Source organism: Phyllobates terribilis, unplaced genomic scaffold (assembly GCF_046119375.1).
Source record: "Phyllobates terribilis strain yellow unplaced genomic scaffold, ASM4611937v1 Scaffold_7__3_contigs__length_470593459, whole genome shotgun sequence".
Taxonomy (NCBI): domain Eukaryota; kingdom Metazoa; phylum Chordata; class Amphibia; order Anura; family Dendrobatidae; genus Phyllobates; species Phyllobates terribilis.
In genome coordinates this window covers 110,450,396-110,477,742 of record NW_027362767.1, presented here as the reverse complement: position 1 = coordinate 110,477,742, position 27,347 = coordinate 110,450,396, and the positions used below count along the sequence as shown (strand labels likewise).

Here is a 27,347-nt window from a genome sequence, read left to right as displayed (position 1 = left end):
AGCATTTCTGCATCTCCCTGGCAGAAAAAAACGCATGCAGATTGTACATGCGTTTTTCCTGCAGAATACATGCGGATTCACATGCGTTTCCGCATGCAGATTGACAAGCGCTTTCCAGGCGATAGCATCACTTGGAAAGTGCTTGACAACTAGGTCACACTGTATAAATCCATGCAACCAGCATGGATTTATACAGTGTGAACCGTAAAAAATAAAACAAATAAAGCTATACTCACCCCCGAGGCCCCGGCGTGGCTGCAGCGCTGCTTCCTGGCTGGTTCCCGGCTGCCGGCATATCGCAAGACAGAGCGGTGAAGGGCCTGCGGTCACATGACTGTGATGTCACCGCAGGTCCTCAAGCGATGCCGGCATTTAGAGAGAAGCCTTCGGAAAGGTGAGTATAAACTTTATTTGTTATTTTATTCTTTTTTTACAGTACAATGGTACCCAGGTCTGGATGAGAGTCTCCTCTCCTCCAGAACTGGGTACCATCCGCACATAGAGACGCATAGAAGCCGCTTGTAGAAATGTACAGTCGCGGTTTCTGTGCGTCTCAATGCAAGTCAATGGCGGGAGTTCCGCTGCGCTTCCGCAGAATTAAATGACATGCTGCGGATTTTTGTACGCAGCATAAACGCTGCGGAAAAATCCGCAGCATGTGCATAGAACATGCGGAATCCCCTTGGGGACCATGGGGTGCGGATTACCTAGCGTTTTACAAGCGTTTCCGCTGCGGAAATTCCGCAGCATAAACGCTTGAAAAACGCTACGTGGGCACACAGCCTTAAGACAACCATAACAGCTTCAAAACGGGCGGTTACCCATGTTTGTAGGGCTGGATTTCCATTTATCATTTGTTTTTCTTTTTAAAGAAGCACTCCCATCAAAGTTTTTATCCTCTGGCACTGTGTACTTACAATTGCTCATTTTGTCTTTCTACCCAGTTAATTCTTCTGCTTTCCATTAGGTCTATTAAATCACATGATTAAAAACTGACTAACTGAATCCTTCTAACGCTCTATGTAGAAACAGGGGGTAAATTTTCCCTGCATGAATCATCCCCCCTCTTCAAATCCAGCTGCTCTCTCCTCCCCCTTCCAGGGCCTTTTGCAGTGACTTATGAGTCATACAGGGAAAATTGACCTCCTGTTTCTACATAGAGCTTAGATGGATGAAGAGAATGGGGCATCAGACTGCGCTGCTCGCCTGTCAGAATAATGAACCAGAGGAATCCAAGTCGAGGTAATGATGAAATAGACTTTATTTCTACGTGTTTTGTGGTGATCACACCACTTCCTCAGGACAGTCTATACACATACACATGCAGAATCTGTTACTTATAGCAAAAGAATGGACATGGAGACGCCTCCCTTCAAAAAAATCACCACACCCAGTGGGCGAGGAACCAGACTAAAGGCATGTATACACCGTAAAGTACACACAAAACAATCATAAAGCATAATGGAGTATATCACTTAAAAACATTACTCATATATTTAGAAATATAAATGCAGTTGTTTTTTTTTTAAATATATTAAAAAAGTAGTTAAATGAATAAATAAATGTTACAAGCTAGGAGAGTGCTTGAACCTATGATGTTGACCCATTCGCTCTTTGTCAGCACCCTGCTGCTGATGTTTTAAACCATTGAGCCATGGGTGAATTTGATTTGATCTCTTTATTTGGTGATAGTGTCACAAGAATCTATGAGATCAAAAAATAAATAAATATATATATATAATAATAATAATAATAATGGATAAAAGAAGCTCCAAAGCTCTTAGACTAGTTTAAAAGAAGGACTGTTCAATATTATGAGAAATTGCAGTTAGGTGATCCCTAAAAAAATGGGGGTTAGAAAAAAGGAAGCAAAGACAAACCACAATGAAGGGATGAGACCCCTTCATAGAAACAGCAGATATTTGTCAGTAACATTCATCATTACAAAATACATGCGTTTAGTCTGATTCCTCGCCCACTAGGTGTGGTGGTTTTTTTGAAGGGAGGCGTCTCCATGTCCATTCTTTTACTATAAGTAACAGACCCTGTATGTGTATAGACTGTCCTGAGGAAGTGGTGTGATCACCACGAAACACGTAGAAATAAAGTCTATTTCATCATTACCTCGACTTGGATTCCTCTGGTACGTTATTCTGACAGGCGAGCAGCGCAGTCTGATGCCCCATTCTCTTCACCCGACAAAGGATTCGGGGTTTACAGCAGCCGCCAATGCCAAGTACAGTGGTTGTGTCTTACACAACCCTAATAGGTGAGTGAATTTGAATTATCTCACACGAATATTCCTTTTATCTCGGATAAGACCCTATGTGCGCTTTATATTCCTTCTAGTTACCTTATAATCACGTGATGTCATAGATCTAATGGAACAGAGAAAAATTAGCTGGGTAGAAAGGCAAAATGAGCAATTGTAAGTACACAGTGCTATAAAATATGATGACTGCAATATATTAAGAGGATAAAAACTTTGATGGGAGGAATAGTGCTTCTTTAAGTTTAAGTCAAACAAAACTGACGCCAAAGTTTGTTCTAGGCCCAATCCAGCACAACTAATTCACCAGGTGAATGAGGACATCCTGTGGAAATCTATAGGCTCTGTTCTGATAATAGTTTCCCTCCGTCATTTCTATTCCACATCAGAGGGAAAAATTGTGTAAACAGGAAATCTATCTAGTGGTCAGTGACATGGCTGCTGCCTGTTTCCACAACGATGAATAAGTAGGCAGATTTGCCATTATGAAGCCTAGAAAAGTTGAACGACAAACCCTATAGATGTCCTAATGAGGGAATAGATGGAATAGAATTTAACAAAAGATTCTCAAGCTATGACCAGACAGTGATATTCTACAAAACGGTAACACATTCATTTGGGTAATGTTCACCAGGTTTGTTCATTGGGGTTTATGTAGCCATTTACAATCGCCCAAGTGGCCTAAAGGAAACGATGAAGACAAGAACACACTGGGGCAACCACTGCAGGGAATTCATTACTGGGACGAGATCATGTTCCTATGAGTGAAAGACAACAGTTTAGACGAGAAAAAAATTAGACTTTTTGTGGTCTTGAAAAAGGCTTCAGACAGATATTCTCTGTTGTTACCCTTGGATAGAAGTACGAGAGGAATATATACAAAAAAAATAAAGGGAACACTTAAACAACAGAATATAACTCCAAGTCAATCAATCTTCTGTGAAATCAAACTGTCCACTTAGGAAGCAACACTGATTGACAATCAATTTCACATGCTGTTGTGCAAATGGAATAGACAATAGATGGAAATTATTGGCAATTATCAAGACACCCTCAATAAAGGAGTGGTTCTGCAGGTGGGGACCACAGACCACATCTCAGTACCAATGCTTTCTGGCTGATGTTTTGCTCACTTTGAATGTTGGTTGTGCTTTCACACTCGTGGTAGCATGAGACGGACTCTACAACCCACAGAAGTTGCTCAGGTAGTGCAGCTCATCCAGGATGGCACATCAATGCGAGCTGTGGCAATAAGGTTTGCTGTGTCTGTCAGCGTAGTGTCCAGAGGCTGGAGGCGCTACCAGGAGACAGGCCAGTACACCAGGAGACGTGGAGGGGGCCGTAGGAGGGCAACAACCCAGCAGCAGGACCGCTACTTCCGCATTTGTGTAAGGAGGAACAGGAGGAGCACTGCCAGAGCCCTGCAAAATGACCTCCATCAGGCCACAAATGTGCATGTGTCTGCACAAATAGTTAGAAACCGACTCCATGAGGGTGGTATGAGGGCCCGACGTCCACAGATGGGGGTTGTGCTCACAGCCCAACACCATGCAGGACGCTTGGCATTTGCCACAGAACACCAGGATTGCCAAAGTCGCCACTGGCGCCCTGTGCTCTTCACAGATGAAAGCAAGTTTACACTGAGCACATGTGACAGACGTGACAGAGTCTGGAGACGCTGTGGAGAGCGATCTGCTGCCTGCAACATCCTTCAGCATGACCGGTTTGGCAGTGGGTCAGTAATGGTGTGGGGTGGCATTTCTTTGGAGGGTCGCACAGCCCTCCATGTGCTCGCCAGAGGTAGCCTGACTGCCATTAGGTACCGAGATGAGATCCTCAGACCCCTTATGAGACCATATGCTGGTGCGGTTGGCCCTGGGTTCCTCCTAATGCAGGACATTGCCAGTCCTCATGTGGCTGGAGTGTGTCAGCAGTTCCTGCAAGATGAAGGCATTGAAGCTATGGACTGGCCCGCCCGTTCCCCAGACCTGAATCCGATTGAGCACATCTGGGACATCACGTCTCGCTCCATCCACCAACATCACGTTGCACCACAGACTGTCCAGGAGTTGGCGGATGCTTTAGTCCAGGTCTGGGAGGAGATCCCACAGAAGACCATCCGCAACCTCATCAGGAGCATGCCCAGGCGTTGTAGGGAGGTCATACAGGCACGTGGAGGCCACACACAATACTGAGCCTCATCAGGAGCATGCCCAGGCATTGTAGGGAGGTCATACAGGCACGTGGTGGCCACACACAATACTGAGCCTCATTTTGACTTGTTTTAAGGACATTACATCAAAGTTGGATCAGCCTGTAGTGTGTTTTTCCACTTTAATTTTGGGGGTGACTCCAAATCCAGGCCTCCATTGGTTAATAAACTTGATTTCCATTGATGATTTTTGTGTGATTTTGTTGTCAGCACATTCAACTTTGCACAGAACAAAGTATTCAATGAGAATATTTCATTCATTCAGATCTAGGATGTGTTATTTGAGTGCTCCCTTTATTATTTTGAGCAGTGTATATAAAAAGCAATGGCTAGATTCTAAATTTGTCAGAAGATAACACTGACTGTCAAAACACACAGGAAATTATACAATTATAGATAGTGAAGTTAAATAAACCTTAAATATTTGAGGGTATATCAAGGTGTGTAAGTTATGGTGTACTGAAAAGTCTGGGATGGGGTATAGAATACTAAGAAACTCAGGGGATTGTTCTTCATTTTTTTTATTTATACAGATTGGTATATGCCAATAAATAAGTTTGGGACATGCCATGTTCTCATTCTAGTTCTGTAACTTTGATAAGGGGGCATTCATAAAGTCTACAGGAAGGCTTCAACAACATAAGTTGTTTTTTTTTTAAGAGCATGCAAAGTGGTTTGATGAAGCCATTTCGACTAGGCTGTGGCTCCAATCCTGCAAAAAGTGAACCTGTCAGCACGATTTTGTAATATAATGTATAAGACATGACTGTAATTGGGCTGTAATACTTATTACACTGATAGCTTTGGTGAAGAAATCCGCTTTGTGGTTCTTCTGTAATCAGTATTTGACATTTTTAGTTAATTAGATTTCGGTGCACAGGGGCCGGACTGTACACTGGGTCTTCTCCCTGTCTGTGATTCCCCGGCCCCTCCATCTGCATCCGGTCTGTGATTCACCAGCCCCTCCGCCTGCATCCGGTCTGTGATTCCCCGAGCCCCTCCGCCTGCCCTCCGGTCTGTGATTCCCCGGCCCCTCCGCCTGCATCCGGTCTGTGATTCCCCGAACCCCTCCGCCTGCCCTCCGGTCTGTGATTCACTGGCCCCTCCGCCTGCATCCGGTCTGTGATTCCCCGAGCCCCTCCGCCTGCCCTCCGGTCTGTGATTCACTGGCCCCTCCGCCTGCATCCGGTCTGTGATTCCCCGAACCCCTCCGCCTGCCCTCTGGTCGGTGATTCCCAGGGCCCCTCCGCCTGCATCTGGTCTGTGATTCCCCGGGTCCCTCCACCTGCCCTCCGGTCTGTGATTCACTGGCTCTTCCGCCTGCATCCGGTCTGTGATTCCCCGAGCCCCTCCGCCTGCCCTCCGGTCGGTGATTCCCAGGGTCCCTAAGCCTGCATCTGGTCTGTGATTCCCCGGGTCCCTCCGCCTGCCCTCCGGTCTGTGATTCACTGGCCCCTCCACCTGCATCCGGTCTGTGATTCCCCGAGCCCCTCCGCCTGCCCTCCGGTCTGTGATTCCCAGGGCCCCTCCGCCTGCATCTGGTCTGTGATTCCCCGGGTCCCTCCGCCTGCCCTCCGGTCTGTGATTCACTGGCCCCTCCACCTGCATCTGGTCTGTGATTCCCCGAGCCCCTCCGCCTGCCCTCCGGTCGGTGATTCCCAGGGCCCCTCCGCCTGCATCTGGTCTGTGATTCCCCGGGTCCCTCCGCCTGCTCTTGGTCTGTGATTCCCCGGGCCCTCCACCTGCCCTCCGGTCTGTGCACCAAAATCTAGTTAGAAAAAAAATTCAAATGGTGATGATTACAGAAAAAACACAAAGAGGATTTCTTCACCAAAGGTATCAATGTAATGAGTATTACAGCCATATTACAGCCAAGTCTTTACATTATAAAATCTTGCTGACAGGTTCTCAGCTGAGCCATATCTTAAAAGCTGAGACATGTCTTAAGACCATATACTCATTAGACTAACGTTGGCCGAACCCACCAACATCAACAAGCTTGACCAACAGTCTAATTGTATATGGGGGCTTTCGGCCTCACACTCACCAGATTATGCTGGGGGAGGTGAGGATCTGGCATGTTCTATTTCGTACTGCCAATCCTTTTGTTTCCTTTAAGATAAGCCATGACCAGAGGAATCTGGTAGCTACTGTCTCATAGAGAAGACAGGAGCGCTCGGCAGAGCAAGTCTCCTGTGCATGGAGGAGTCAGGAGAGATCGCTGCCGGTCAAATGGTCGGCCGAACCATCGTTCAGCCAACACTCATCCATTGTGCATGGGGCCCTTTACAGTCTGGCTGTTGGGAATATATGAGTAGTGTATCTTTGTACATAATACATACTGATTTTGGTGAATGAAAAATAGTAATAATATAACCCAAACTGAGGTTGCTTTGAATAGCTTAACAAGTATATTTAGTGGAAAATAAAAAAAACATACAGCAGCAGTGCTTGTTGGTCCTCATGTACAAAACCTTTTAGAATATTTTCCTTTCTATTGAATTCACTAATATGAAGTAACATAGTTTTTTTTAAGGTTGAAGGAAGACTAAGTCCATCTAGTTCAACCCATAGCCTAACTTGTTGATCCAGAGGAAGGCAAAAAAACCCATGTGGCAAACACTAAGCTCCACATTGTGGAAAAAAATTCCCTCCCGATTCCATACGACCATCAGACTAGTTCCCTGGATCAACGCCCTATCAAGGAATCTAGTATATATAACCTGTAATATTATACTTTTCAAGAAAGGCATCTATGCCCTTCTTAAATTTTAACAGTGAATCACTCATTACAACATCATGCGGCAGAGAGCTCCATAGTCTCACTGCTCTTACAGTAAAGAATCCGCGTCTATGATTAAACCTTCTTTGCTCCAGACGTAGAAGATGCCCCCTTGTCCCCGTCTCAGGCCTCAGAGTAAAAAGATCAGTAGACCGGTCTTTGTACTGTCCCCTCATATACTTGTACATAGTAATAAGATCACCCCTAAGCCTTCTTTTTTTCCACAGTAAATAACCCCAAGTGTAATAACCTGTCTTGGTATTGCTGACCCCCCAGTCCTCTAATAACCTTGGTCGCTCTTCTCTGCACCCGCTCTAGTTCAGCTATGTCTTTCTTATACACCGGAGACCAGAACTGTACACAGTATTCTAAGTGTGGTCGCACTAATGACTTGTATAGAGGTAAAATTATGTTCTCCTCATGAGCATCTATGCCTCTTTTAATGCATCCCATTATTTTATTTGCCTTTGCAGCAGCTGCCTGACACTGGCCACTAAACGTGAGCTTGTCGTCCACCAATACACCAAGTAGATATTTATTATTGTCTGCAATGTTACAGATACAGAAGACCCACAATCCAGTCTCTGGCCACTGTTTCTCCGAGCATGCCAGCGCATTACTACTCAAGTCACTCCTCTCCAGCACAATACTACTCGTCACTTCCTTCCAGCATAATACTACTCAAGTCACTCCTCACCAGCACAACACTACTCAAGTCACTCCTCTCCAGCACAATACTACTCAAATCACTCCTTGTCAGCACAATAACTACCCAAGTCACTCCTCTCTAGCACTCCAAATACTTTAATGATTCAGGTGTTGACCCAAGTCATAGCAATAGAGGTTCCAACCTGATGTTTTCATTACAAAACCTCCAGCTTCCAAAAATCACAAACAACCAGCTTTTTATTATGGAAAATTGGGCAACAATTATTGAATGATAAAGATAATCAGTGATATAATTCTACAGTCCATGGTGATAGTATGAAGACAACATCAGCATTCACTGTGAGCTGAAAAATGGCGAGAGCTACATTCACAATGACCTGACCAAGTATCACCATCCTAAAAAAAATGGCAGTCACATTTAGGACTAGAGTAATTCAAGTGTCTCCTCTTACTCTGCCCCATATTAAAATGAATGTCTACTGCCTGTAAGTGAATGAAGCTACCAAACAGCATAAAGCTGAATTCTAGTAGCTTGAATCTTTACTCCTAATCACATGTCCAATGAAAACAATACTACCCAGGAATGGAATCGTTATATTCTGAGTTTAAAATACTTTTTCTCAATGTAAATTTTCCAATGCTAGACAGACATTTTTTTCTACTTCTGTATTTGTACATAACAAGAAAAAAACAAACTTGTTTTCAATGCTAGTCCACTTCACAAAGTAATCAAGGTCAACTGCGACTGGCATGAATATGCTGATGAAATGCACCATTTATCATTCATGCATATTTTCAATTCTACTTGCAATCATTTTCACCAGCACAGGTATTATTTACGATTTGGTCTAAAACGTTGCAGTGTAGCATTAACGCTTCCAAAGTTGTCACATCCACAAGCATTTGTCTTTGTCATAATATTCAAAGATCGTCTACAGAAAAATTATCGAAAAATAGATAAGCTCGCTCTAACTGTTGTTGAGAGTGGGTGCTCAGAAGAATGACTCTGTCATCAAATAGTAAAAAAAATACTTTTGCATACAAGTGATGAGAGCGGGTAGAATCTTGGTGTATAATTTTATTACAAATTGACCAGTGCAGAACAAAAAAAACAACGTATTTGTGGGGTGGTTGGAAGATCCGAGTGATGCGGAACTAGTTTTGCTGTCACTCGGATCTTCAGACCACCCCACATTTAGATATACCATGATAAAGGTCTTTTACGGCCGAAATGTTGGCTTTTTCCTGTTCTGCATGGGCCGGATTATAATAAAACTATACTATTCTACCTTGTGTGCCAAAGTATTTTTTTCTTCTACAGAAAAATTATCTACGGTGTGGGGTTTCTACTCACTAGGGAGCGTCGGAAGGCAAACATGAAGAGTTTTCATTCAAATGTCCATGTCAGTTTATTGCCTTATAAACCGACCATAAGCAATAGGAAAACAAACAGCCTTTAGTGCAGGAAAAACAAAGTAAACAGTCCTTTAGGCAAAGTCTCTGGTTAGCCTGTCCTGTGGGCACACAGGCTGGATAGTGTCCAGTACACTGGCTCAGTCTGCAGATAATAACACACGAGAGGCCTTCTCCTTCCATACACAGACCATGTGTCAAACAAAGGACTCCATTTTAACCTCTTAACCACACCCAGAGATGAGGTAAGTGGGCAGCTAGACTCGCACTTCTCTCATGGCTGCCCGTAAAACCTGGCCCCGGATGCACCAAACAATCCTCTTAGTGCTATGTGCACTAGCGCAACACTCCAAGATTACAACACAGATGACAACCATCTCTGTGACATATATTTCCCATCAACTATATATATCATATTTGGTATCGAATTCTTCAATTTTAATCCTCACATTCCACGGGGTGAACCTTCACAAACGGCAATCCAAAAATGTCTCTTTTCACAGAAATACATTTCTACAGGTGTCTTAGAAAGCCCCAATCCCAACAATGGTCCATCCTTTTCCTTATGGCACCAGTGAATGAGCTCTACAGGAATGTAACGTATATGATGTGTAGGGAAGGAAGAGGTTTAGGACCAATACTTCCAGAAGGTGATGACTTATAAACTGTTACAGGACTTTTATGTGCCCCCTTGTGGCTGCCATATGGGCCTATCCCAATTCTTCAATATTACACGCACACCGGTAACCGTAACTGTGAGAAGTACAATGGATTTGTGTGTTACAGCCTGTTACTTTGGTTAATCAGCTGTTGCTATACAAGCGGCTTAAGCTGCAAGAAGCTGCGAGAGAAGATTGTCTGAATATATGTGAGTGCTAAAGTGAATGCAAAAATCTCTGCACAGAATGGAGAGATCAAGGAGGAAAGGATGTCAAGAGTCACCTAAGAGAGCAGAGAATAGCATGGAGAGATTAACAGATATTAATAAAAAAAGGAGAATAAAATGAAAAGAATAGCAGAAAGAGATAGGAGTGACAGCAGCAACTAAAAACAATGGGACAGAGACAAGAAAGGATGATCAGAACTTGTAAAGACTGAGCCAAGATGTGTCACATGATGTCTTCAGAACTAAAACCGAGCACAGGGTCCCCTGCCAGAGTGAAATAAGAGGTAGAGAGAGAATTGGCAAGGGATAGGCAGAAACAGAGGGAGGGAATGGAGGAATGAGGCAGAGAGAGGGAGGGAGGACAGGCCTCTCTCCTCAGGTTATGAATGAATGAGCACTGTTGTTTTTTCATCTCAGCGTGCAAGGATTTAATTAAGTGATAACAGTCACCTTGGGTGGCTGTACTGACCAGTAATGTGTAGGTAAGCAGCAGACAGGGGGAGAGGCGGCCTTAATCTATCTGCGGACTGGAGAAAGGGGCAGCATGGGGGGCAGGAAGCTATTTGGCAATTTTTTTTTCCATTGCTGATAAAATCAGCATTAAAACAAAAGCAATACAAAGAGAAAAAAAACAATGTTACAAAAGTATATAAGTTATCCAGAAAAGGAAACAACATAACACTACTGTTCTAAAGGAAAGAGTACAGTGTGTTCTAAGCCCTGCATAGAACAGCTGTGCGATACCTGGATACGTTCTAAGCCCTGCACAGAACAGCTGTGCGATACATGGACACGTTCTAAGCCCTGCATAGAACAGCTGTGCGATACCTGGATACATTCTAAGCCCTGCACAGAACAGCTGTGCGATACATGGACACGTTCTAAGCCCTGCACAGAACAGCTGTGCGATACCTGGATACATTCTAAGCCCTGCACAGAACAGCTGTGCGATACCTGGACACGTTCTAAGCCCTGCACAGAACAGCTGTGCGATACCTGGATACGTTCTAAGACCTACACACAACAGCTGTGCGATACCTGGACACGTTCTAAGCCCTGCATAGAACAGCTGTGCGATACCTGGATACGTTCTAAGCCCTGCATAGAACAGCTGTGCGATACCTGGATACATTCTAAGCCCTGCACAGAACAGCTGTGCGATACCTGGATACGTTCTAAGACCTACACAGAACAGCTGTGCGATACCTGGACACGTTCTAAGCCCTGCTGTCACGGGTGTGTTGCCACGAAGATCGTCACGAGTACACAGCCTGACTTCTCGCAGCTGACTTGTTGGTGCTTTGTGTTTCTCGGCAGTGAGGGAGTTAATTCTCTCTCTCTCTCTCTGGGCTAGATGAGGTCCAGCCTCGCCCAGCTGCAATCAATACTTCTGTAGTGAGACTCCTTCATATACCTGCTGGTCTGTTTGGGAGGTGTCGGTGAAAGCATTTCATTCAGACTGACAGAGCGGATCGTGGTGTTTGGAGTTGCTGAGATAAGTGTATTTGGAAGTGTTTTTTCCCTTTCCTCGCTTTATCATTTATCTCCTTTCCCGTTGGTTTTCCCTCTGTTGTAGTTGAGAAGTTGTTTGTATGCAAGGTGGTTTTGGTTTTTCCCTTGTACTGTCTCGTTCGTCTAAATACTGTGTTTGGGCATATTATTTCTTGTTCCCTTTGGTTGTGATCGAGGTCCTTCTCAGGACTAGATTACTGAGGTGCAGGGATCTTCAGGAGGTAGGGGTTACGCTGGCGGCCTGGACCTCTGTACCTTTAACAGTACCTCCAGGTTGAGGGATTAGTCAGGGCCCCAGCTTAGGGTCAGCTTAGGCCCCCTACCTCCAGTATACAGAGACAGCGTGACATTTTCACCGACCCACTTAGTTTTTCTCCAGCTACTATGGATCCAGTAGCCGGTCTAGCTCGGCAATTGCAGAGTTTGTCCATGGAGCTGGCGGACGTTAGGTCCAAGGTTTGGCATCCTCAGGAGCAAGCCGGACCAGAACCTAAAGTAGCTCTCCCTGATAGGTTCACTGGGGGGCGGGACAAGTTTTTTGTTTTCCGGGAGGCATGTAAATTGTACTTTCGGCTGCGGCCTCGGTCATCGGGGAGTGAAGAACAAAGGGTGGGAATTGTCATCTCGCTCCTACAAGGGGACCCACAATCTTGGGCGTTCTCTCTTCCCCCGGGTTCCCCGGCTCTCCAGTCAGTGGATAGGTTTTTCGCTGCCCTGGGACTCGTATATGATGACCCAGATCGGATCTCCCTTGCTGAGTCTAAGTTACGTAGGATCCAGCAGGGAGATCGTCCGGCGGAGGAATTCTGTTCGGAGTTCCGTAGGTGGGCCACGGACACCCAGTGGAATGACCCGGCTCTTAGGAGCCAGTTTTGTCATGGTTTATCCGACAAATTACAGGATGTGTTGGCACAGTATGACTCTCCCGTGTCTCTGGAAGCCGCTATGGCCCTCGCTATTCGCGTGGACAGACGGCTTCGGGAGAGGTGCGGGATAACTCTACCCCCTGTGATGACTCCACCTCCTACAAGGTCCCCTCATATGGTGGTTCCCCTGGTCAGTCCTGAGGAGCCTATGCAATTAGGAGGGACATCATTTCGGGGGAGGGGACCGGTGGTGCGCCATAAGGCAGGAAGGTGTTTCTTCTGCGGGAGAAAGGGACATTTTATTGGGGGGTGTCCATCCCGTCCCTTGCAGAGTGAAGAGTCGTCGGAAAACTGTTGATCCCAGGTTGTGTGGTGGACGGCAATCTGGGAGTAGGTATTTCGTCCCTAGGTTCGTCTCAGTTTCTCGTACCGGCGGAGGTGGTGGTGGGTACGAGAACTGAGAGGATATCTGTTCTTCTGGATAGTGGGGCCGGGGCTAATCTGGTTGATGCTCGGTTTGCCCGGGTTCAAGGTATGCGGTTGAGTGAGTTGGCTAAACCCATCCCCATATTCTCGATCGATGCCAGGCCTCTCGGGCAGGGAAGTTTTTTGCAAGTTGTGCATGACGTAAAACTTCAAGTGGGGGCAATACATAAAGAACTGTTGTCTTGCTACGTGTTGGAGGGTCTTCCCACTCCTATTGTGTTGGGCCTTCCTTGGTTAGCTAAGCATAACCCGGTTATTAATTGGCAAACCAGGGAGATAAGCCAATGGAGTAAATTCTGTAATAAAAACTGCATGAACACTGTCATTGGTGCGGTTACTCCTTGGGTCTTACCTCCATTTCTGGCGGACTTTGAGGATGTATTCTCGGAGAAAGGGTGTCAGGAACTACCTCCTCATCGCGTGTATGACTGTTCTGTAAAACTGCTCCCTGAGGCCAAGTTACCTAAAGCTAGGTTGTATAACCTTTCTGGTCCTGAGAGGCAGGCCATGAAGGATTATATCTCAGAAAGTCTGGCTAAGGGGCATATTAGACCTTCATCTTCACCGGTGGCTGCGGGGTTCTTCTTTGTTAAGAAGAAAGATGGAGGCCTACGCCCTTGCCTGGATTTCCGTGAACTTAATCGGATTACGGTCCGAGATCCGTATCCGCTCCCACTTATTCCCGATCTCTTTAATCAGATCGTGGGCGCCAAATGGTTTTCTAAGTTGGATCTCAGGGGGGCGTACAATCTGATTAGGATGAAGGAGGGGGATGAGTGGAAGACGGCGTTTAACACTCCGGAGGGGCATTATGAGAACCTTGTCATGCCATTCGGTCTGACTAATGCCCCGGCGGTGTTCCAACACTTTGTTAATGACATTTTTCGCCGCTTGGTGGGACAGTTTGTTGTCATATATCTGGATGATATCCTAATTTACTCGCCGGATCTGGTGTCTCATCAGGAGCACGTTAGGCAGGTGTTACAGATCTTGCGGGATAATAAACTGTATGCCAAGTGGGAAAAGTGTGTGTTCGCCGTACAGGAACTCCAGTTTTTAGGCTTCCTGGTTTCAGCGTCCGGTTTTCGTATGGACCCTGGGAAAGTGCGGGCAGTTCTTGAGTGGGATCGGCCAGAGAATCTTAAGGCACTACAACGTTTCCTGGGGTTTGCTAATTATTACCGGAAGTTCATTCGTAATTTCTCGTCCATGGTTAAGCCTCTCACTGACATGACTAAAAAGGGGACGGATTTTTCTAGGTGGTCTGACAAGGCTTGTCAAGCATTCTCCTCTTTGAAAAAATGTTTTGCCTCGGCGCCCATACTCATTCAACCTGATGCGTCTCAGCCATTCATTGTAGGGGTGGGAGCAGTATTGTCACAGGGTTCGTCCCCTGGTAAGTGGCATCCGTGCGCCTTTTTCTCTAAAAAATTGTCGTCCGCTGAGAGGAATTACGATGTCGGCAATAGGGAACTCTTGGCCATTAAGTTAGCTTTTGAGGAGTGGCGCCATTTTCTGGAGGGGAATGTTCATCCGGTCACCGTCATCACCGATCACAAGAACCTGCTATATCTGGAGTCCGCGAAACGTCTGAATCCCAGACAAGCTAGGTGGTCATTGTTTTTTACCAGGTTTAAATTTGTCGTTACATATCGTCCTGGGTCAAAAAATGTAAAGGCGGATGCCTTATCTCGTAGTTTCCCGGGGGCCGGGAATACGGACGACCCGATTCCTATCCTTCAGGAGGGGGTGGTGGTTTCGGCAGTATGCTCTGAGCTGGAGGAGGAGGTATTGGAGGCTCAGGGGGACGCCCCTGTTGGACCTCCAGGGAGATTGTTTGTTCCAGATCAGTTGCGACAAAAGGTGATCGAGGCACACCATAACTCAGTTTTTGCAGGACACCCGGGGAGTAAAGCTACTGTGGATCTCCTCTCGCGTCGGTTTTGGTGGCCTAATTTACATAAGGAGGTGGTAACTTTTGTCGCGTCCTGTGGTGTTTGTGCGCGCTCTAAGACCTCACATACCCGTCCGTCTGGGGCCCTCTTACCTTTGAAGATCCCGGAGCGTCCTTGGACTCATCTGTCTATGGACTTTATTACAGACCTCCCTCCGTCTTCGGGTAAAACGGTCATACTCGTTGTAGTGGACAGGTTCAGCAAGATGGCACATTTTATCGCTCTTCCGGCTCTCCCTAATGCTAAAACTCTTGCGCAGGTGTTCATTGGGGAGATTGTGAGGCTTCACGGGGTACCCTCCGAGGTGGTGTCTGATCGGGGGTCTCAGTTTGTGTCTAAGTTCTGGAAGGCGTTTTGTGCTCGGCGGGGGATGCAGTTGTCATTCTCATCGGCTTTTCATCCTCAGACCAATGGTCAGACGGAACGTATGAACCAGAGCTTGGAGACATATCTCCGGTGTTTTGTGTCAGAGAACCAGGAGGACTGGGCTTCTTTCTTACCTCTGGCAGAGTTTGCTCTTAATAATAGGCGGAGCGAGTCCACTGGTAAGTCCCCGTTTTTTGGGGCATATGGTTTTCACCCCCAGTTTTGTACTTTCAGTGGGGGGGGCTCTTCGGGGATTCCTGAGGAGGAACGATTTTCCTCATCACTCGCTTCAGTATGGAGAGGGGTGCTGAAGAATCTGAATACTATGGGGAACCGATACAAACGTATGGCTGATAGGAGGAGAGTGTCTGGTCCGGACCTAAGTGTGAACGATCGGGTATGGTTGTCTACCAGGAATATAAAACTTAAGGTTCCCTCCTGGAAACTGGGTCCCAGGTTCATCGGGCCGTACAGAATCAGTTCTATTATTAATCCGGTGGCATTCCGTCTTGACCTCCCCCCCTACGTTTAAAATTCACAACGTGTTTCACAGATCATTGCTTAAGAGGTATGTGGCGCCGGTGGTACCGTCACTTTTACCTCCCCCTCCAGTGGTTGTCAATGGTAACTTGGAGTTCCAGGTATCGAGGGTCATTGATTCACGCTTTAATCGCCGGTCCCTTCAGTACCTGGTTCATTTGAAGGGGTATGGTCCTGAGGAGAGGATGTGGGTTCCTGCGTCGGATATTAACGCAGACCGATTAGTTCGGGCCTTCCACACGACTCACCCGGATAAACCTGGCCCTGAGGGTCCGGAGGCCCCTCGTAGAAGGGGGGTACTGTCACGGGTGTGTTGCCACGAAGATCGTCACGAGTACACAGCCTGACTTCTCGCAGCTGACTTGTTGGTACTTTGTGTTTCTCGGCAGTGAGGGAGTTAATTCTCTCTCTCTCTCTCTGGGCTAGATGAGGTCCAGCCTCGCCCAGCTGCAATCAATACTTCTGTAGTGAGACTCCTTCATATACCTGCTGGTCTGTTTGGGAGGTGTCGGTGAAAGCATTTCATTCAGACTGACAGAGCGGATCGTGGTGTTTGGAGTTGCTGAGATAAGTGTATTTGGAAGTGTTTTTTCCCTTTCCTCGCTTTATCATTTATCTCCTTTCCCGTTGGTTTTCCCTCTGTTGTAGTTGAGAAGTTGTTTGTATGCAAGGTGGTTTTGGTTTTTCCCTTGTACTGTCTCGTTCGTCTAAATACTGTGTTTGGGCATATTATTTCTTGTTCCCTTTGGTTATGATCGGGGTCCTTCTCAGGACTAGATTACTGAGGTGCAGGGATCTTCAGGAGGTAGGGGTTACGCTGGCGGCCTGGACCTCTGTACCTTTAACAGTACCTCCAGGTTGAGGGATTAGTCAGGGCCCCAGCTTAGGGTCAGCTTAGGCCCCCTACCTCCAGTATACAGAGACAGCGTGACACCTGCATAGAACAGCTGTGCGATACCTGGATACATTCTAAGCCCTGCACAGAACAGCTGTGCGATACCTGGACACGTTCTAAGACCTACACAGAACAGCTGTGCGATACCTGGACACGTTCTAAGCCCTGCATAGAACAGCTGTGCGATACCTGGATACGTTCTAAGCCCTGCACAGAACAGCTGTGCGATACCTGGACACGTTCTAAGCCCTGCACAGAACAGCTGTGCGATACCTGGACACGTTCTAAGCCCTACATAGAACAGCTGTGCGATACCTGGACACGTTCTAAGCCCTGCACAGAACAGCTGTGCGATACCTGGATACGTTCTAAGACCTACACAGAACAGCTGTGCGATACCTGGACACGTTCTAAGCCCTACATAGAACAGCTGTGCGATACCTGGATACATTCTAAGCCCTGCACAGAACAGCTGTGCGATACCTGGATACGTTCTAAGACCTACACAGAACAGCTGTGCGATACCTGGACACGTTCTAAGCCCTGCATAGAACAGCTGTGCGATACCTGGATACGTTCTAAGCCCTGCACAGAACAGCTGTGCGATACCTGGATACGTTCTAAGCCCTGCACAGAACAGCTGTGCGATACCTGGACACGTTCTAAGCCCTGCACAGAACAGCTGTGCGATACCTGGACACGTTCTAAGCCCTACATAGAACAGCTGTGCGATACCTGGACACGTTCTAAGCCCTGCACAGAACAGCTGTGCGATACCTGGACACGTTCTAAGCCCTGCACAGAACAGCTGTGCGATACCTGGACACGTTCTAAGACCTACACAGAACAGCTGTGCGATACCTGGACACGTTCTAAGCCCTGCACAGAACAGCTGTGCGATACCTGGACACGTTCTAAGACCTACACAGAACAGCTGTGCGATACCTGGACACGTTCTAAGCCCTGCACAGAACAGCTGTGCGATACCTGGACACGTTCTAAGCCCTGCACAGAACAGCTGTGCGATACCTGGACACGTTCTAAGCCCTGCACAGAACAGCTGTGCGATACCTGGACACGTTCTAAGCCCTGCATAGAACAGCTGTGCGATACCTGGACACGTTCTAAGCCCTGCACAGAACAGCTGTGCGATACCTGGACACATTCTAAGCCCTGCACAGAACAGCTGTGCGATACCTGGACAAGTTCTAAGCCCTGCACAGAACAGCTGTGCGATACCTGGACACGTTCTAAGCCCTGCACAGAACAGCTGTGCGATACCTGGACACGTTCTAAGACCTACATAGAACAGCTGTGCGATACCTGGACACGTTCTAAGACCTACACAGAACAGCTGTGCGATACCTGGATACGTTCTAAGCCCTGCACTGAACAGCTGTGCGATACCTGGACATGTTCTAAGCCCTGCACAGAACAGCTGTGCGATACCTGGACACGTTCTAAGACCTACACAGAACAGCTGTGCGATACCTGGACACGTTCTAAGCCCTGCACAGAACAGCTGTGCGATACCTGGACACGTTCTAAGCCCTGCACAGAACAGCTGTGCGATACATGGACACGTTCTAAGCCCTGCACAGAACAGCTGTGCGATACATGGACACGTTCTAAGCCCTGCACAGAACAGCTGTGCGATACATGGACACGTTCTAAGCCCTGCACAGAACAGCTGTGCGATACATGGACACGTTCTAAGACCTACACAGAACAGCTGTGCGATACCTGGACACGTTCTAAGACCTACATAGAACAGCTGTGCGATACCTGGACACGTTCTAAGCCCTGCACAGAACAGCTGTGCGATACATGGACACGTTCTAAGCCCTACATAGAACAGCTGTGCGATACCTGGACACGTTCTAAGACCTACACAGAACAGCTGTGCGATACCTGGACACGTTCTAAGCCCTGCACAGAACAGCTGTGCGATACCTGGACACGTTCTAAGCCCTGCACAGAACAGCTGTGTGATATCTGGACACGTTCTAAGCCCTGCACAGAACAGCTGTGCGATACCTGGACACGTTCTAAGACCTACACAGAACAGCTGTGCGATATCTGGACACGTTCTAAGCCCTGCACAGAACAGCTGTGCGATACCTGGACACGTTCTAAGCCCTGCACAGAACAGCTGTGCGATACCTGGACACGTTCTAAGCCCTGCACAGAACAGCTGTGCGATACCTGGACACGTTCTAAGCCCTACACAGAACAGCTGTGCGATACCTGGACACGTTCTAAGCCCTGCACAGAACAGCTGTGCGATACCTGGACACGTTCTAAGCCCTGCACAGAACAGCTGTGCGATACCTGGACACGTTCTAAGCCCTGCACAGAACAGCTGTGCGATATATGGACACGTTCTAAGCCCTGCACAGAACAGCTGTGCGATACATGGACACGTTCTAAGCCCTGCACAGAACAGCTGTGCGATACATGGACACGTTCTAAGCCCTACATAGAACAGCTGTGCGATACCTGGACACATTCTAAGACCTACACAGAACAGCTGTGCGATACCTGGACACGTTCTAAGCCCTGCACAGAACAGCTGTGCGATAACTGGACACGTTCTAAGCCCTGCACAGAACAGCTGTGCGATACATGGACACGTTCTAAGCCCTGCACAGAACAGCTGTGCGATACCTGGATACGTTCTAAGCCCTGCACTGAACAGCTGTGCGATACCTGGACATGTTCTAAGCCCTGCACAGAACAGCTGTGCGATACCTGGACACGTTCTAAGACCTACACAGAACAGCTGTGCGATACCTGGACACGTTCTAAGCCCTGCACAGAACAGCTGTGCGATACCTGGACACGTTCTAAGCCCTGCACAGAACAGCTGTGCGATACATGGACACGTTCTAAGCCCTGCACAGAACAGCTGTGCGATACATGGACACGTTCTAAGCCCTGCACAGAACAGCTGTGCGATACATGGACACGTTCTAAGCCCTGCACAGAACAGCTGTGCGATACATGGACACGTTCTAAGCCCTGCACAGAACAGCTGTGCGATACATGGACACGTTCTAAGACCTACACAGAACAGCTGTGCGATACCTGGACACGTTCTAAGACCTACATAGAACAGCTGTGCGATACCTGGACACGTTCTAAGCCCTGCACAGAACAGCTGTGCGATACATGGACACGTTCTAAGCCCTACATAGAACAGCTGTGCGATACCTGGACACGTTCTAAGACCTACACAGAACAGCTGTGCGATACCTGGACACGTTCTAAGACCTACACAGAACAGCTGTGCGATACCTGGACACGTTCTAAGCCCTGCACAGAACAGCTGTGCGATACCTGGACACGTTCTAAGCCCTGCACAGAACAGCTGTGTGATATCTGGACACGTTCTAAGCCCTGCACAGAACAGCTGTGCGATACCTGGACACGTTCTAAGACCTACACAGAACAGCTGTGCGATATCTGGACACGTTCTAAGCCCTGCACAGAACAGCTGTGCGATACCTGGACACGTTCTAAGCCCTGCACAGAACAGCTGTGCGATACCTGGACACGTTCTAAGCCCTGCACAGAACAGCTGTGCGATACCTGGACACGTTCTAAGCCCTACACAGAACAGCTGTGCGATACCTGGACACGTTCTAAGCCCTGCACAGAACAGCTGTGCGATACCTGGACACGTTCTAAGCCCTGCACAGAACAGCTGTGCGATACCTGGACACGTTCTAAGCCCTGCACAGAACAGCTGTGCGATATATGGACACGTTCTAAGCCCTGCACAGAACAGCTGTGCGATACATGGACACGTTCTAAGCCCTGCACAGAACAGCTGTGCGATACATGGACACGTTCTAAGCCCTACATAGAACAGCTGTGCGATACCTGGACACATTCTAAGACCTACACAGAACAGCTGTGCGATACCTGGACACGTTCTAAGCCCTGCACAGAACAGCTGTGCGATAACTGGACACGTTCTAAGCCCTGCACAGAACAGCTGTGCGATACATGGACACGTTCTAAGCCCTGCACAGAACAGCTGTGCGATACATGGACATGTTCCCTTTAACATAAAGTGATTACACCTTCACTCATTCATCACAATTTTTACAGTATACAGGGGTAAAAATGTCTACACTTAGAAACCTTATAACAATTGTTAGATTTGACACCAAAGTTTTAACAGCAATCCTTTCATAATTAGATGAACCTTCAACGAATACTTGAATTTACAAGGAGAGAAGAACTTGGGATGGCGCTTCCGTTTGAATGTGGAGATCAGACAGTCCATATATCCATATTAGATTTATTGGTTTTAAAAACAGACACCTGATGAAGACTCATAGAAGTTGTTTTTAAAAGTTTTTTATGGTAAATATGGTTTGACAGCAAAATCTGGATATATGGACTGTCTGATCTCCACATTCAAACGGAAGCGCCATCCCAAGCTCTTATTCAGGGCCAGGAAAAGCACACTACCACGGCATTGGATGAGCAGCATACCGGAGGAGAAACTCCAGTCCTCTTCTAAATTTTCTGCCAGTGTTGTGCCTGTCCAGCACAACCATTTTAGGTGTGTTCACTACATACACTTCACCTCTCCACAGTGTTACAATTAATTACTACGTTCAGGCAGCGCTCTCTGTTCTTTTTCCTCCTTCTATCTATGAATAATTGAATTTGGTTGACTTAAAGGGTTAATCTTAACTTCACTGATGGATAGTCTTGGTTAACGCTTGCAGAAAAAAGCAGTTTTGAAATTTACTGCTTGTTAGTACTTGCAGCCGTTCTTGAGATAGTAACATTTATCTATTCTTTTGTGTTTCAGCTTGTTGCCAAGAAGACTGACCACCGCTGCTGTCTAGCTTTTAAGCACTGTGCTGAAGATGGTTGGAATCAGGAGGTAACAGCGCACTTCAGAGGTCCTGGCCAGATTCAAAACAGTGGTTAGAAGCTCAATAGAGAAGAGCTTGTAAGCACTGTGCATTTTCTGTTGTCTAGCAGCGGTGGTCGTTCTCCAGGATAACGAGCTTTACTTCATTACAAGGATCTACTCATGGAAGCATCTGGCATGTGTTCTAGAATGTTTGGATGTACTACCTTCTTGTGAGCCATGACTATACCAGGAGGAAAAAACTAGGGACGCTAGAACTAGAAATAATAAATGGGTGACCAAGTATTAGGAGTCCACCAAAAAGCCAATGGAATGTGGACCTAAGTAGGCAACACACCTCTATGATTTCCATATACCCATATAGGATGAATGAAAAATTAGCATCCAATGTCAAAAATGGTCTTTTTTCCTGTCTTGAACTGTTTGTGCAAACAAAAAAAAAAAACACGCAAAACTATACAAAAACAGGCACAAAGGCAATGATGAATTGGGTCTTAGTGTGCACCTTAAAAAATCTGATTAGCAGAACATTTAAAGAAAACCACACAAGTGGAATACAAAAATAATCTGACCCTCTCATAGCGCATGCTTATAATGAGGCCCCACAATGATTTTATATGTGTATATATATCTGTATGTGTGTATATAAATATATACATACATATATTTTTTTTACATATTGTATAAATACAAAAACATACATACACGCACACACTCTTCAACATTGAAATGAAGGAAAAGTTCTGGAAATCACAGGATCTACAGACTTGTTAGTGATGTGCAAATGATGGAAAAATGGAAACAACATTTTCAAAACATCTTTATTTATTTTGTACCGCGTTTGAGCGCCGCTCGCAGAAATCTCCGCTCTTACAGCCTTGGCTGCTATCAATGAGGTGATTAATAGTTGAGGAATGTTCTGCCACGCTTAATGCACTTGGACGCACAAATCATCTATGCTCATAGAATGTTATTGTTCTTGGAAGCACATGTTGTGTTTACACAGGATGATGTGCTGTTGAGATTGTTGATTTTTAAAATTCATTTCACCTGACGAACAAGCGTTTTACTTGGCAGATAGTCTACACTGGCATATTATCACGAAGCAAGGATTCATAGAGAAACGTCCAGAGTAAGTGTACCTTAACCTACAAATAAGAGAAGTATGAGAAATTAATACAATGTGTTATCATCCTCTCATTAGAAAGAGCTGTCTGATCAAATTGTGCTATGAGTTCACATGTATCGCTGTGTATTACAGCTTCATCAAGGGTGACTCTCCTCGTGGTAAATTACAGCTTCATCAGGGGTGACTCTCCTCGCTGTGTATTACAGCTTCATCAGGGGTGACTCTCCTCGTGGTGTATTACAGCTTCATCAGGGGTGACTCTCCTCGCTGTGTATTACAGCTTCATCAGGGGTGATTATCCTAGCTGTGTATTACAGCTTCATCAGGGATGACTGTCCTCGCTGTGTATTACAGCTTCATCAGGGGTGACTATCCTAGCTGTATATTACAGCTTCATCAGGGCTGACTTTCCTCGCTGTGTATTACAGCTTCATCAGGGGTGATTATCCTAGCTGTGTATTACAGTTTCATCAGGGCTGATTCTCCTCGCTGTGTATTACAGCTTCATCAGGGCTGATTTTCCTCGCTGTGTATTACAGTTTCATCAGCGATGACTCTCCTCGCTGTGTATTACAGCTTCATCAGGGGTGACTCTCCTCGCTGTGTATTACAGCTTCATCAGGGGTGACTCTCCTTGTGGTGTATTACAGCTTTATCAGGGGTGACTCTCCTCGTGGTAAATTACAGCTTCATCAGGGGTGACTCTCCTCAGTGTGTATTACAGCTTCATCAGGGGTGACTCTCCTCGTGGTGTATTACAGCTTCATCAGGGGTGACCCTCCTCGCTGTGTATTACAGCTTCATCAGGGGTGATTATCCTAGCTGTGTATTACAGCTTCATCAGGGATGACTCTCCTCGCTGTGTATTACAGCTTCATCAGGGGTGATTATCCTAGCTGTGTATTACAGCTTCATCAGGGCTGACTCTCCTTGCTGTGTATTACAGCTTTATCAGGGGTGATTATCCTAGCTGTGTATTACAGTTTCATCAGGGCTGATTCTCCTCGCTGTGTATTACAGCTTCATCAGGGCTAATTCTCCTCGCTGTGTATTACAGCTTTATCAGGGCTGATTTTCCTCGCTGTGTATTACAGTTTTATCAGCGATGACTCTCCTCACTGTGTATTACAGCTTCATCAGGGGTGACTCTCCTCGCTGTGTATTACAGCTTCATCAGGGGTGACTCTCCTCGCTGTGTATTACAGCTTCATCAAGGGTGACTCTCCTCGTGGTGTATTACAGCTTCATCAGGGGTGACTCTCCTCGCTGTGTATTACAGCTTCATCAGGGGTGATTATCCTAGCTGTGTATTACAGCTTCATCAGGGTTGACTCTCCACGCTGTGTATTACAGCTTCATCAGGGGTGATTGTCCGAGCTGTGTATTACAGCTTCCTCAGGGCTGACTCTCCTCGCTGTGTATTACTGCTTCATCAGGGGTGATTATCCTAGCTGTGTATTACAGTTTCATCAGGGCTGATTCTCCTCGCTGGGTATTACAGCTTCATCAGGGCTAATTCTCCTCGCTGTGTATGACAGCTTTATCAGGGCTGATTTTCCTCGCTGTGTATTACAGTTTCATCAGCGATGACTCTCCTCACTGTGTATTACAGCTTCATCAGGGGTGACTCTCCTCGCTGTGCATTACAGCTTCATCAGGGGTGACTCTCCTCGCTGTGTATTACAGCTTCATCAGGGGTGACTCTCCTCGCTGTGTATTACAGCTTCATCAGGGGTGACTCTCCTCGTGGTGTATTACAGCTTCATCAGGGGTGACTCTCCTCGCTGTGTATTACAGCTTCATCAGGGGTGATTATCCTAGCTGTGTATTACAGCTTCATCAGGGTTGACTCTCCACGCTGTGTATTACAGCTTCATCAGGGGTGATTGTCCGAGCTGTGTATTACAGCTTCCTCAGGGCTGACTCTCCTCGCTGTGTATTACAGCTTCATCAGGGGTGATTATCCTAGCTGTGTATTACAGTTTCATCAGGGCTGATTCTCCTCGCCGTGTATTACTGCTTCATCGGGGTGATTCTCCTCGCTATGTATTACAGCTTCATCAGGACTGATTCTCCTCGCTGTGTATTACAGCTTCATCAGGGCTGATTCTCCTCGCTGTGTATTACAGCTTCATCAGGACTGATTCTCCTCGCTGTGTATTACAGCTTCATCAGGGGTGACTCTCCTCGCTGTGTATTACAGCTTCATCAGGGGTGACTCTCCTCGCTGTGTATTACAGCTTCATCAGGGGTGACTCTCCTCGCTGTGTATTACAGCTTCATCAGGGGTGACTCTCCTCGCTGTGTATTACAGCTTCATCAGGGGTGACTCTCCTCGCTGTGTATTACAGCTTCATCAGGGGTGACTCTCCTCGCAGTGTATTACAGCTTCATCAGGGGTGACTCTCCTCGCTGTGTATTACAGCTTCATCAGTGGTGACTCTCCTCGCTGTGTATTACAGCTTCATCAGGGGTGACTCTCCTCGCTGTGTATTACAGCTTCATCAGGGGTGACTCTCCTCGCTGTGTATTACAGCTTCATCAGGGGTGACTCTCCTCGCAGTGTATTACAGCTTCATCAGGGGTGACTCTCCTCGCTGTGTATTACAGCTTCATCAGTGGTGACTCTCCTCGCTGTGTATTACAGCTTCATCAGGGGTGACTCTCCTCGCTGTGTCTTACAGCTTCATCAGGGGTGACTCTCCTCGCTGTGTATTACAGCTTCATCAGGGGTGACTCTCCTCACTGTGCATTACAGCTTCATCAGGGGTGATTCTCCACGCTGTGTATTACAGCTTCATCAGGACTGATTCTCTTCGCTGTGTATTACAGTTTCATCAGGGCTGATTCTCATCGCTGTGTATTACAGCTTCATCAGGGCTGATTCTCCTTGCTGTGTATTACAGCTTCATCAGGGCTGATTCTCCTCGCTGTGTATTACAGCTTCATCAGGGGTGACTCTCCTGGCTGTGTATTACAGCTTCATCAGGGGTGATTATCCTCGCTGTGTATTACAGCTTCATCAGGGGTAACTCTCCTCGCTGTGTATTACAGCTTCATCAGGGGCGACTCTCCTCGCTGTGTATTACAGCTTCATCAGGGGTGACTCTCCTCGCAGTGTATTACAGCTTCATCAGGGGTGACTCTCCTCGCTGTGTATTACAGCTTCATCAGGGGTGACTCTCCTCGCTGTGTATTACAGCTTCATCAGGGCTGATTCTCCTCGCTGTGTATTACAGCTTCATCAGGGGTGACTCTCCTTGCTGTGTATTACAGCTTCATCAGGGCTGATTCTCCTTGCTGTGTATTACAGCTTCATCAGGGCTGATTCTCCTCGCTGTGTATTACAGCTTCATCAGGGGTGACTCTCCTTGCTGTGTATTACAGCTTCATCAGGGCTGATTCTCCTTGCTGTGTATTACAGCTTCATCAGGGCTGATTCTCCTAGCTGTGTATTACAGCTTCATCAGGGCTGATTCTCCTCGCTGGGTATTACAGCTTCATCAGGGCTAATTCTCCTCGCTGTGTATGACAGCTTTATCAGGGCTGATTTTCCTCGCTGTGTATTACAGTTTCATCAGCGATGACTCTCCTCACTGTGTATTACAGCTTCATCAGGGGTGACTCTCCTCGCTGTGTATTACAGCTTCATCAGGGGTGACTCTCCTCGCTGTGTATTACAGCTTCATCAGGGGTGACTCTCCTCGTGGTGTATTACAGCTTCATCAGGGGTGACTTTCCTCGCTGTGTATTACAGCTTCATCAGGGGTGATTATCCTAGCTGTGTATTACAGCTTCATCAGGGTTGACTCTCCACGCTGTGTATTACAGCTTCATCAGGGGTGATTGTCCGAGCTGTGTATTACAGCTTCCTCAGGGCTGACTCTCCTCGCTGTGTATTACAGCTTCATCAGGGGTGATTATCCTAGCTGTGTATTACAGTTTCATCAGGACTGATTCTCCTAGCTGTGTATTACAGCTTCATCAGGGGTGATTGTCCGAGCTGTGTATTACAGCTTCCTCAGGGCTGACTCTCCTTGCTGTGTATTACAGCTTCATCAGGGCTGATTCTCCTAGCTGTGTATTACAGCTTCATCAGGGCTGATTCTCCTAGCTGTGTATTACAGCTTCATCAGGGGTGACTCTCCTAACTCAATATTCAAAATAAAAACCCTGAACACTTCGTATAACACAATATATAACAATTATGCAGAACTTGATTGGCCGTATGAGGGGCAGATACTATGTCGTTCCGTTGCGACACAATAGCTAACACAATTCCCAAGTTCTCATCTCATGGTAATGGCCTCCTGGCTACACCAGCACTGCAGCCATTTGCACCGGCCAGACCCCAACAATCATAAAGTGGTGGCAGATCCTAGCAATATGTCATCATTAAATAAGATGAGAAAATCCCTTTAAAAATAAAAGCACTGGTTCAAAATAATATTTGAGAGATGCTCATAATTA

At 46.7% G+C, this 27,347-nt stretch overlaps 1 protein-coding gene across 7 annotated transcripts in view; it reads right to left on the bottom strand.

The window, feature by feature from the left end:
- NPAS3 (neuronal PAS domain protein 3) overlaps window positions 1-27,347 on the bottom strand; it is a 788,102-nt gene that overhangs the window by 348,265 nt on the left and 412,490 nt on the right. The gene's annotated exons all lie outside the window — the stretch shown is intronic.